The sequence below is a fragment of the Nyctereutes procyonoides genome, unplaced genomic scaffold, assembly GCF_905146905.1.
Source record: "Nyctereutes procyonoides isolate TBG_1078 unplaced genomic scaffold, NYPRO_anot_genome, whole genome shotgun sequence".
Lineage (NCBI taxonomy): Eukaryota > Metazoa > Chordata > Mammalia > Carnivora > Canidae > Nyctereutes > Nyctereutes procyonoides.
Window position 1 is genome coordinate 27,589,124 of NW_026575133.1, and position 12,007 is coordinate 27,601,130.

The 12,007-nt window shown below is 40.8% G+C and overlaps 1 protein-coding gene across 1 annotated transcript in view; it reads left to right on the forward strand.

The window, feature by feature from the left end:
- Positions 1 to 12,007, forward strand: part of FANK1 (fibronectin type III and ankyrin repeat domains 1) — a 97,820-nt gene that overhangs the window by 54,872 nt on the left and 30,941 nt on the right. The gene's annotated exons all lie outside the window — the stretch shown is intronic.

Consider the following 12,007-nt stretch of genomic DNA (forward strand, 5'->3'; position numbering starts at 1 on the left):
CATAGCTCCTTTGTCCATTTACCTACTGAAGGACCCATTGCTTCCAGTTGGGACAGTGATGAATATAGCTGCTGTAAACATTCTCACACAAGTTTTTGTATTGATATAAGTTTTCAAATCGACTGGGTAATTACTTAGGCTCTTGATTGGTGTGTCATCTGGTAAGACTATGCTCAACTTTGTAAAAATGAAACAAAACCCAACCAAACAAAACCCAACCAAACAAAAACCCTGCCAAATTGTCTCCCAAAGTGGCTGTACCAACAGCAATGAGCAAGTTCTTGTTGCTTGGCATCTTGGCTAGCATTTGTTATTGTCAGGTTTTTGGAAATCATCTATTCTTATAGGTGTATGGTGGCAGCATGTTGTTTTAATTTGCAATTTCCTATTGGTGTGTGACGTTGAGCATCTTTTCATATGCTTATTTGCCATCTGTATGTCATTTTGGTGAGATCAATTTAAATCTTTTGCCAATTTCTTAATTGCTATTGAATTTTAAGAAGTCTGTTTATATTTTGGATATAAATCCTTTATCAGGTAGGCTTTGCACATATTTGCAAAATGCCTACATTTTGTTTGTTTGTTTTTTAAAGCACCTGGGTGGCACAGTTGGTTGAGCGTAGAAATGGAGAAGTAGGCTTGGACCATATTGTGAAATTCTTTGAGCATTGGGTAAAGGGCTAAGAGTTGGTACATTTCAGGGCACCTGGATGTTTCAGTCAGTGGTTCAACTGGTTTCGGCTCAGGATTGTGGGGTCGAGTCCCATGTTGGGTTTTGTGCTCAGCGGAGAGTCTGCTTGAGATTCTTTACCTATCCTCCTGCCCCTCCCCATCTCTAAAACAAATCTTTAAAAAGCCTTCCTTTTTTTTTTTAATAAAAGCATTTATTTCATTCTTGTCCCTGAAGGGAATATTTTCCTGAGTGTGCAGTTCTAGGCTGACAGCTACTTTTTTTCTTCTCTCTGAAGATATTCCTGTTCTGTCATTGAGAATCTTGTCTCCTCCTGACCTTCCCTTGTAAGGGGACACGCTTTCTCTATAGTTGCTTTTGGGATCTTGCCATTGCTTTTGATGTGCTGCTGTTGCATTTTTGTGTCTAGGCATGTTTTTATCCTGCTTGGGATATGTTTTTCTTCCTGAAGTTACGAATTTGTATTTTTAAATCGTTATGGTCCATAAGTTAGTCTTTAAATGTTGCCTCTTCTCCATTCTCTTTATTCTTCCTTTTTGGCATTCAGAGAGAAGATATGTTGATCTTCTCATTCTGTTTTCTTAACCTCTATTTTATATATTCTATCTTTGCTTTATCCTGGGTAAATTCTTCACACATATAATTATCTTTTCATTTCTGCTTACTTTGCCTCTTAATCCCCTGCTTAGGTTTTTATTTCAATAATTACATTTGCATTTCTAGGACTTCCATATGCTTTTTTTGGTCAGCTATTTCTGGCCATTCCTAATAGTTTTTTGTTATATATTCAACTTTGTAAATGTTTTATTTCTTTAATGTATATGACTCTTAGATCATTTGAATCTGACCATTCCAACCTCTTCAGTTCTTGGAGGGTATTTTTTTTTTTAAAAAAGATTTATTTATTTGACAGAGAGCGAGCGAGCAAGCTCACATGCATGATCAGGGGAGATGGAGAAGCAGACTCCCCACAGAGCAGGGTTCCCCACTCAGGGCTCTATCCCAGGACCCTGGGATCTTGGAGGGTATTTTTAAATGTAAGTTTATTATTAGGTATGATGAGGTGAACAGGTCAGGACATTGCCATTAGATAGTTTGTGACTCACATTTCACAGAAGCAGGGGGCACGTCATGCCCTGTGGAGACAGGGGCGCACAGGAAAATGCCAGGTCAGTTGGGAGGGAGAATAAGGAGCACTGTGGCAAGACCCTTTATTGCTGTTTCTGTGGGAAAGACCAGACAAGGAAGAGTAAGCAGGTTTAAGACTGGCTACTCTGAATAATGCCCACAGGCTCTGGGGCCTAAGGGCTGTCCCTAGTTTGTTAGGTACCTGGCAGGTGGTCAGGGCAGGTGGATATTGGCCTTGAGTTTAAGAGCTTAGAGGAGGTGGGAGGATGTGTGTGCTCTGGATTGACTAGTTTTCATATGAAAGGTGCACCGGAAGGTAAATTTAGGGTCTCTAGGAATTGGCTAGCCCTGGGAGGGGGAGTCCTCCTGGGGCAGCAAGGCTCCAGATGTCAGAACCTCAGAATAAAAAAGGCATGCTTAATACAAGGGTCCCCACCCCTCACTGGGTAGTAGCCTGCATTCCTTTGTGTTTGATGATCTTTATTTGATCTTAGACTGTGTGGCTGATGACTCGACTCAGGGAATCTTTCCACCAAAGAGCATTTGCTTCTGCCTACAGGTAGCCAAGGGGCTTAAAGGAACCATGGCCACTCTGGCTCCCTCCGTTAGAGCTGGGAGTCTGCCTCCACTGCTGTTCGTTGCTTTCCAGGTCCGATATCCCGGAAACACGGTTCTGTATTACTCTGGCCTCGTGGGAACTTGATGCCCTGCTGCCTGCGGATGAGGCCGACTCTGGTTCTCCTCCCCGTGCTCTGACGCCCTGCTTCTCTGGCCTCTGCGGATTCCTTCCTTCCTCACTTCCAGTTGTTCCGGGACCTTGTAGTCTAGGTTTCTGTTCCCGACGGTTCCTGATGGATCTGAACCCTGTCACATTTTACAGTGTTTTTAAAATTGGGGTGGGGGTGGAGAGGTGGGCCATCTCTGGATGATAATTCTACCTTTTGTGAGACCAAAGGGGCCTCAAAGGGTGTGTCCCATCCCAGCAATAATTTTGTGGAGTGGAGGGTCCTTCAGAGTCAGGAGGGTTTTGTTGCCTACATCTGATCACTCTGACTCTATCACTTCTACCTCCCAGGCCCTCAGATTTCCATCTGGAACACTGCAGTGGCCTCCTTGCTCCTGCCCTTGCCTCACTTTGGTCTATTTCCAATATGGTAGCCAGAGAGATCCTGTTAAAACCTAAATCAGATTGTGTCACTCCTGTACTCAGAACACTCAAATTACTTTCCATCTCCAGCACAAAAGTCAAAGATTTTGCAGTGACCAAAAGACCCTGGATGACCTTCTCCTGTCTACTCCCTTGTCCCCATGAGATTCCCTCCCCTCCCCCTCTCCTGTTCTTGCTCATGATCCTATAATATCCTGGCCTCCTTGCAGTTCAAGAAACATGCTGGGCTTGGTCCTGCCTGTAAGTTGTTATGTTAGTTCTGCCTGCTGCTTACAGTGCCCTTCCTCTAGCTAGGGCGCTGGGCTCTGTGCTGAGCATGGAGCTTGCTTGAGATTCTCTCTCTCCTGCTCTTTTGTCCCCGTTTGTGAGCTCTCTTAAAAAAGAAAAAAAAAAAAAGCTACATTGCCAGTGGAGCCTTCACAACCTCCCTATTCCCATTCCCTGCTTTTATTATTTTTTTTCTTAGCATTTAGGGTCATCTTACATACTATATATTTGTTCTTTTAGGAATCAGCTTCATGAGGTATGGGTTACATACATTTTAAGTATGAAGTAAGAGTTTCAGCAAATGTATTCACCTGTGTACCACCACTTCAGTCAAAATATAGAGCCTTTCTATCACCAAAAAAATCCCCCTAGGTCCCTGTGCTACCTTGCAAGCATGTTTCTAGGCAATCACTGATCTGATCACTAGAGATCTTTGCTTCTTCTAGAACTCCATATAAGTGGAGTCACTCAGTATGAACACTTCTGTCTGGCCCCTTCTACTCAGCATAATGGTTTTGAGTTTTAAATGCTACTGCATGTATCAATAGTACAATAATTATTCATTGATTTTTATGAATTAACTATGCATTTTTAGTGTTAAGTGATATTTCAGTGTATGGATCTATCACAGTGTCTTTGGGGGTCTGATAATAGTCTTGTTTGTCTGGATTCAAGAAAACCAGTCTCTTGCATACAGTTGGTACATTGATATATGCACCTTTTAAAGGGTAATTTGGCAATAAATATAAAAATGAAATCTATATGTATCCAAAGACTCAAGAGTTTTACTGCTACAAATTTGTCTTATAAGAATACTTGCAATACTATGTAAAGTTAAATGCACCATAGTTTTTATTGAATTTTATTGTCTGTATAAGATTATCATATGCATGGAATAGTTTTCAAAAATTGAATTAAAGCCACCTATGTTAACATGTAAGAGTATCAGTAGCCTGTTTTAACTTAAAATGGCAAACTGCAAGACAATACCTTGAATATGATGCCATTTTTGGAAAAATCTTCTCCATGCTCAAGAAATCTTTGTATCTTCATTGAATTGCTGCTAGTGGTCCTCATTGTTTTGGGGGGAAAAATGTGCTTAACCCAGAGAATTCTCCTTAAAAAATCTTCAGTATCTGAATAACTATCTTTGTTTCTTTTTGAAGACAGTACAGCATACTTTTTAGAGCTCATCTGATTGGACAATAATGACTTTGCCTTTTAATTGAGGTTATGCTGGAATGCTTACAGGTGTCAATTTTCATTTGTAGGATTAATCTTGTAGTCTCCGTTTAGAAAGGGATATGCATTTCCATGCCACGGTAAGATTGTGTGAGTACAAAAAAAGCTTGTAATTTAATGATCATTTCAAGTCAACATTTCCTAATCGTTTTTCAGAAATTTAAGGGAAGAGTTGGGGGTAGGGGATGTAAGCGTATGAAGAGGGAAAGATGTGGAGGAAGGGAGCTGGTGAGGCTGGAAGCCAGGGGAAGCACGCTGGAAGCTGGCTCAAGGGACACCAGAAATTTATTTGCCTTCAAGCCTGAGATCAAAGCTGTACATCTGTAACAAGTGCAGAGAGGGAGAAGGAACTCTATTTCAAACTGTTACTTACACACTAGAGGACAGGGACTTTCTGGAAGGACAACTATAACATAGTAGTTGCCTCTGAATTTTGTTTGTTGAACAGGTTTAGTTTAGTTACTATGTACAGTGAAGTGTCTGGTCATAAATCTTGGCCACTAAGACCTGATGGGAGCCAAGACACAGATGGATACAAAAACAATCCCATAATAGAAGCAGGGGCTTTCTTATTCAGGACATTATTCTGATAAATGCAAAGAACAATAACCACTATTTATAATTAATGCCTGACTTATGATCCTGGTTCTTTCCATACTGGCTGCCAAAGTACAACGCATTTTCCTGTGTATACCCTGGTAACTTATTTAGAATTAGTGAGTTTGGAGAGATTTATGGTTTAAGAAGTTTTTATATGGTGAGTTCATTCAACCTTTCTGTTTATTATTGCAGAAAGAAATGCTGGAAAAGCTGGGGTGTGGTTATAAGTTTATAAAAGAGCCATATGTGGAAGGGCCACAGTGTGTGGGAAATATGTACTGATGCATAACAGAACTGTGATGTTTTCATTAATCACAATACAGGTATCTTCTGCTTTTCAAAATTCATTTTTACAAAGGCCTATATTAGTACCTGATTTTGCTAACTGAAAGAATTCTGAAGAGGACTTTCGCTTTAAGAAAAAGGCCAAAGAAGACGAAATTAGAGGAAAGGACAAACCATAAGAGACTCTTAACTCTAGGAAACAAATAGGGTTGCTAGAGGTGGGAGGGGTTGGGGGGAGATGGGTAAGTGGGTGACAGGCATTGAGGAGGACACATGACGGAATGAACACTGGGTATTATAGGCAACTGGTGAATCACTAAACTCTACCTCTGAAGCTAATACACTATATGTTAACTAATTGAATTTAAATTAAAAAGAAAAGGGGCAAAGAGTGAAAAAAGCATACAGCATTGGTTTTGCAGCAGGCCATTCTAGAGGCAGTGTGCGCTGAGCAGTGGGAGTGGTGCCCCCAGACTCCCTCCTGGGGGAGCTCTACTCAAAATCTCTCCATCCAACTCTCTGCTTTCATCTGCCAGAGCTTTGACTTGTGCCTGTGAGAAGCTGTGCTTCATCTCCACTTATTTTGTGCATCTAATAACGAGATATGTTCTAGGGTAACAGAAAAGCCTACGAGAGGTTATCTTTTGGGTCTGAGAATGCTAACACATTTTTCCATCTAAATTAATGGTAATTGTTTCTTCATCTTATGCCATTTTGGATTATAAAAAGTTTCACAGGAACATTCTGTTTTTGGATAGCAAGAGAGACCTGTATGTTGATGATGAGGGTTGAATTTTTCTCTAGAGGTCTTAATATTAGACTACTCAGTTGCTATTAAAATGATCCAGTTCATTTTTTGGTTTGGATTTACACAGGGAAAGTTTGCACCTTGTGTCCATCCACCAACTTAAGTGGAATGATGACTCTTTTTTTCCTTGCTATAATGTCTTCATTGCCCTTTCTGGGCTGCACCCTTGACAGATGAGCTCAAAGGGCTCTCAGTACCTTTGTTTCTTGTAGAGGAATGATCAAAATTGTGATTTTTTTTGAAGGGGGAGGTTCTTTGTGTCATGTTTCTATCTGCTGTAAGACCGTGGACTCAGCTAGAACCATCTGTCTTGTCTGTCCTACCCCTTTAATACTTAGCAGAGTGCCTACCACACAGTAACATTAAAAAAAAATATTGAAAAGTAAAGAACAGAGAATAGGTAGAAAAAAGATTAATTGGTTTAGAGAACAGATCAGGAAAATAGCAGTTTTGAGAGAAATTTAAGACAATGATCCTGATTACAATCATTTTAAACTGTAAAATGGGGCAGCCCCGGAGGTGCAGCAGTTTGGTGCCACCTGCACCCCGGTGATCCTGGAGATCCGGGATCGAGTCCCACATCAGGTTCCCTGCGTGGAGCCTGCTTCTCCCTCTACCTGTGTCAATGCCTCTCTCTCTCTCCCTCTCTCTCTCTCTCTGTCAATAAATAAATAAAATCTTTAAAAAATTTTTAACTGTGAAATGTGCTAAAAAGCTATAGGATTGCAAAGATTTTTGGCAGTATGCATCTTCCACTATATTTGTGTGAATAAGAGGGGTTCATGACAGTATAGTTATTTATGTTACAGGTTGGATTGAGTTAATTTTTATAGGGCTCAGTGGAAGGCAACTGATAAATCTCTGGCAGGAGACAAAGTATCACATCCCATGGGATGACAAGTGTGAACTAGGAGGTGGGCAACATAATGATTTGAACTCCTAACTCCTACAACACCAGGTTTCCAGTGGTGGAAACCTCTCTGCTTTCTCAAAGTTGCTATTTCTCACACCTACCGGTCAATAATATGCAGTCTCCGCGTTGATAAGCATTGACAGATGTAGAATAAAACATGGTAAATAATATACTGTGTTAAAACACTAGCCTTTCATAGTTGAATTAATTGCAATCTACTTTTAAGGAATTATGGGACAATTCCTTGAGTATTTGAATAGTGTCAGCTCAGATCAAGCATTTATGAAGTGGTATTGGGAGTAGAGAGTGAACCTCGGTTCACCTCAAGGAGCTCGATCTCTGGGTGGATTGAATGTATTATTGAAATGTAGAAAATAGTAAAGACACATGACTCCTTTTGGGTGTCCAAATTTGAAATGGAACCACCTTTGTAAAACACTTTATTTTTTAAATTTTTAAAAAATATTTTATTTATTAATGAGAGACACACAGAGAGGCAGAGACACAGGCAGAGGGAGAAGCAGGCTCCACGCAGGGAGCCCAATGTGGGACTCAATCCTGGGACTCCAGGATCATGCCCTGGGCTGAAGGCAGGTGCTCAATCACTGAGCCACCCAGGCATTCCTGTTTAACATATTAAGGTGATTTTTATATATGGGTTATTTGCATACCCGTTTATTTAGGCAGTGAGAAGGCAAGAATAAGGATAGAAACACATCTGTGTGTGTAGTACCTTATTCTGTTCTTTCATTAAGTAGTTTAGTCATAAAAAAGTTATCACATGCTGCCACCGAGCTCAAGAAACCAAGCATTGCCCATATAACTATTCTGCTATTCCCATTCCTTTTTCTCCTTTCTCTATCATAAGACAGTTTTGCTTTTCAAACTTTATGGAAATTGTGTCATCATGTACACATCACTTTACAACTTGCTTTTGTAATTCAGTTACCCTCAGAACTGTAATTCAGTTACCTTATCCAGGTAGAAGCTTTAAAATCCTATTAATTGCAATTTCAATCTACTGGCCATACACTATTCCAGTATATGTATGATTATTCATAATTTGTCCAATCTTCTCATGCAGGCAGTTCAGGTGGTTTTCAGTGTTTTCCACATGCAGAGTTGCCATGAACATTCCTGCCACGTCAGGGCCTTGTAGCTAGGAGTGGAATGGCTGGATGGTGGAGATTGCACTGTATTTCACCTGGGCAGATGGCTCGCCAGAGAGAATTCTCTGTTCATACTTCCCCTGGCCATTTAAGAACATTCCCACTGTTTCTCTTCTCTGCAGTCAGCAGATTCAATTTTCATAAATTATTTTTTTCAATTTTCATAAATTTTATGATTGTGAAATCTTTCAGCTCCTTTTTCTGATTATCTTTGAGGGTACGATTTCATTGGCATTCTGCTTCTGTTGAATTGCTTAGTCCTATTCTTTAGTGCAATTTTCTTAAAGTACGTAGGCGAGGCAGATACCTGTGAACATCTTTCTTATTGCCACTATTAAAACATCCTACCATTTTCACCCTAAATCTATTTGAAACTTCAGTAGCATGCTTTGTGCCAAAAGAATATAAATAGCAAGTTGACTTTTCACATTTCACATCTCATGGAAAGACTGTCATTTCCCAAGGATTCATTACTCGTTTCCATTGAGAAGCTCTGAAGCTCCACACGGTGCTGCATGTGGGGAGGACGAGCACCGGCTCTGGGGTTAGAGACCTGGGCTGGAATTAAGCAGCTTTACCTCTTTGAGCCTGTCTCTTCTTGCTCTCTCCTCCTAGTCTGTATATTAAGAGCATCAGGTCATTGAGAGGTTTAGAAACACTCGAGCTCCAGTGTCTGGTGCAGTGACTTGCTCAGAGCAAACTGTGGTAAACTGCAGTCATAAGAACTAGGTAAAAGAAATAGTTTGGAAACACCTCTCCGATTTTTGTCTCCTACCTGGTACCCATGTGGAATTCCAAGCAGAGTTTGCATGTAGCAAAAAGTAGAAAGTACACCTTTTCAGAAGCATTACCTCTATCATATGTTGAAGCCCCTTATACACTTCAAATCACTTTTCTTTTTTCTTTGCAGGAAATCTAAGAGGGAGGGTGGGGGGTGTGGGGAGGGAGGGAGGGAGGCAGGCAGGCCAGGTAGTCCTCCTTATTTACCTTCTTTTTTCTGAGGAGGAAAACGTGCGGTGGAGCCAAGACAAGAAGCTATGGTTCCTAATTCTTACTCTAGGAGGTTTTGTCTTTTGTTAGTTGAGTTTTTCTTTATTTGGTTTCTGTTTTCCTCTAAAAGCTTTCTAGCAAAGTAGAGAGAAGTGGCTGTAAGAAGCTTGCATTTTATATTATTTTCTCTTAGAAGATAAGGATGCTTGGCAGTAAAAATATAAGGACATTTTCTAAGCAAATTAAATTTTTCATTAAAATCTTTTAGAGATTTATTTTATTTTGAGAGAAAGAGAGTCAGAGGGAGGGGCAGAGGGAGAGGGAGAGAGAGTCAGAGGCAGACTCCCCGCTGAGCACAGAGCCCAACACACAGCAAGATCCCACAGCCCTGAGATCATGTCCTGAGTGGAAACCAAGAGTAGGATGCTTAACTGAGTCTGCCCCCCAGGCACCCCAAGGAAAGTTAATGTTTTTTTAATAGATGATGTCCTCTCCGCCCACAGGCCCTGCTAGACTTATCCCTCTGACCCTTCACACGTCACTTGAGAGCGTCTCCCCACCCCCTGAAGCTGCACACTTCCAACCTGAGATCCACCTGCTGCCTTTCCTTCTGCCATGGCCTGCCTCTGGTTTGTGTTCCTTTGGTGTCAGGCCTCTTAGCGCCCTCTCCCTCTCCATCTTGCTCATGCTTGGGCCATCAAGACATAGTAGGTGTCCCACAAATATGCTGAATGAATGGATCTAAAGTAAACTTACTCCTTGGAAATAGGTGTGATGCTGAATATCTGCTACTAAAATGGTCAATAAATCGAGCCAGAGTGTAATTGAAACGTCTCAGGCTGTGAAGTATCCACGTTGACTTATTGGCTTATTTTATCAGGCTTGTTTGTTCATGTACGTACAGGCTTGGAGAAGGAATCTAGGCTGATAGTTGACCTTAACTGAATTTTGTTTTCGTTAAGAATACGTGAAAATGTGCAGTAACATTTTGGTTTTTCTTCTGTATTCCATACTGTAATGACAATAGAACACACCCTGAATCAGCCATAATTCTGCTCTAATTGTCTTTCATTTTTCTAAGTTTTTCTGTATATGCATCTGTATATTCTATACCATTAGTATCTGTACAAATTTGTATTCTTCCCTTAGCATATCAGGCATATTGACATTAGTATATTTTCTCCCATGTGGCTTTTTAGTGGCTAAATATTCTTGCATATAAATGATGTACCAAAGTGTATAAAACAAATTCCATATTTTCGAACATTTAGATTCTTTGCAGTTTTTATTGCTATCAGTGATGCTGAGGTGATTCTCTTGGTTTTCCTGTTATCGTTTATGTATGTGTGCGTGTATGGTTAAATGTAGGGAGGTAGTAAATGGTGCACAGAGAGGTTAAGGGCATGGCTCTGCTGTCGTGTTGTCTGGGTTCACAGCCTTGCTCTGCTGCTTACTGGATGCCCTCCCTGGCAAGTTCTGTGACCTCAACCTTTAGCCCATTTGTAAAATGGAGGAAATTCTTAGATTTCCTGGAATTGTTAGAAAGACTAAATGATAAAGAGTATCATTGGTATAGGAGATGCAATATAGGAGATGTGATATACAAATTGCTTACAACACAGTCTGATACAAAGTGAAGGCTCATTAAAATTTAGCTATTAAGTAATCCAGGTTTGGGGGAGGGATAGAGGTAGGTGGAAGGATAGATGAAATCAGATTGGCCATGATCCAGCCGGTTGATGAAGCATGGGTGCCAGGTGTGAGGATACTATTGCTATTCTACTTCTTTTAATTTTTTAAAAATTTAAAAAAGATTTTATTTATTTACTCATGAGAGACACACAGAGAGAGGAGGCAGAGACACAGGCAGAGGGAGACGCAGACACCTCACAGGGAGCCTGATGCGGGACTCGATCCTTAGACCCGGAATCACGCCCTGAGCCGAAGGCAGACGCTCAACCACTGAGCCACCCAGGCATCCTCTATTCTATTTTTTTATGTTTGAGTTTATTTGTATGTTTTACAATATGAAGTAAGAGTATATACAATACAAAGACATTTAGGTTTTATATTCATTTTTTGGTTTTGAAGTCTTTTCCTTGGACCTGTTTCCAGGAGAGGAGTCACCAGGTGGGATGTTGGATATTGTATAATCCTTGCTGAGTATGGCCAAACTGTTTTAGTCAAGAATTGTTTACAGGACTTCCCCCAATGTGTAGGTAAGCCAGTTTTATCACAGTCTTTAGCACGGGGTATAACCACTTCATGTTTTTTTTTTTTTCCATCAAATTTTATGAATCAAAAGGTACCTCAGTTATTTTAATACCCCCTCCCCCCGTCCCACTTCTTTTTTTCTGAAGTATAGACGATGCACAGTGTTACACGAGCTTCAGGACTAAAGCATAGGGATTGGACAAGTTTATACATTGCGCTGCGCTCCCCACGAGTGTGGCTCCCATCTGTCGCCGTAAATGCTGTTGCCGTATCGTGGCCTATGTTCCCTGCGCTGTGCCTTTTGTCCCATGACATTCATTCCATACCCGGAAGCCTGGATCTCATGCTCCCCTTCACCCGTTTGCCCGGCCCCCCAGCCTCCTCCCCTCTGGCAACCACCAGTTCATTCTCTGTATTTATAGGCCTGATTCTGCCCTTTAAGCACTCCCTTTTTGGATTAATAGTAACTTTGGATATTTGCTTTCATCTATTAGAGTTTTATAGGATTCCATTTAATGAGAGCAATAGGACT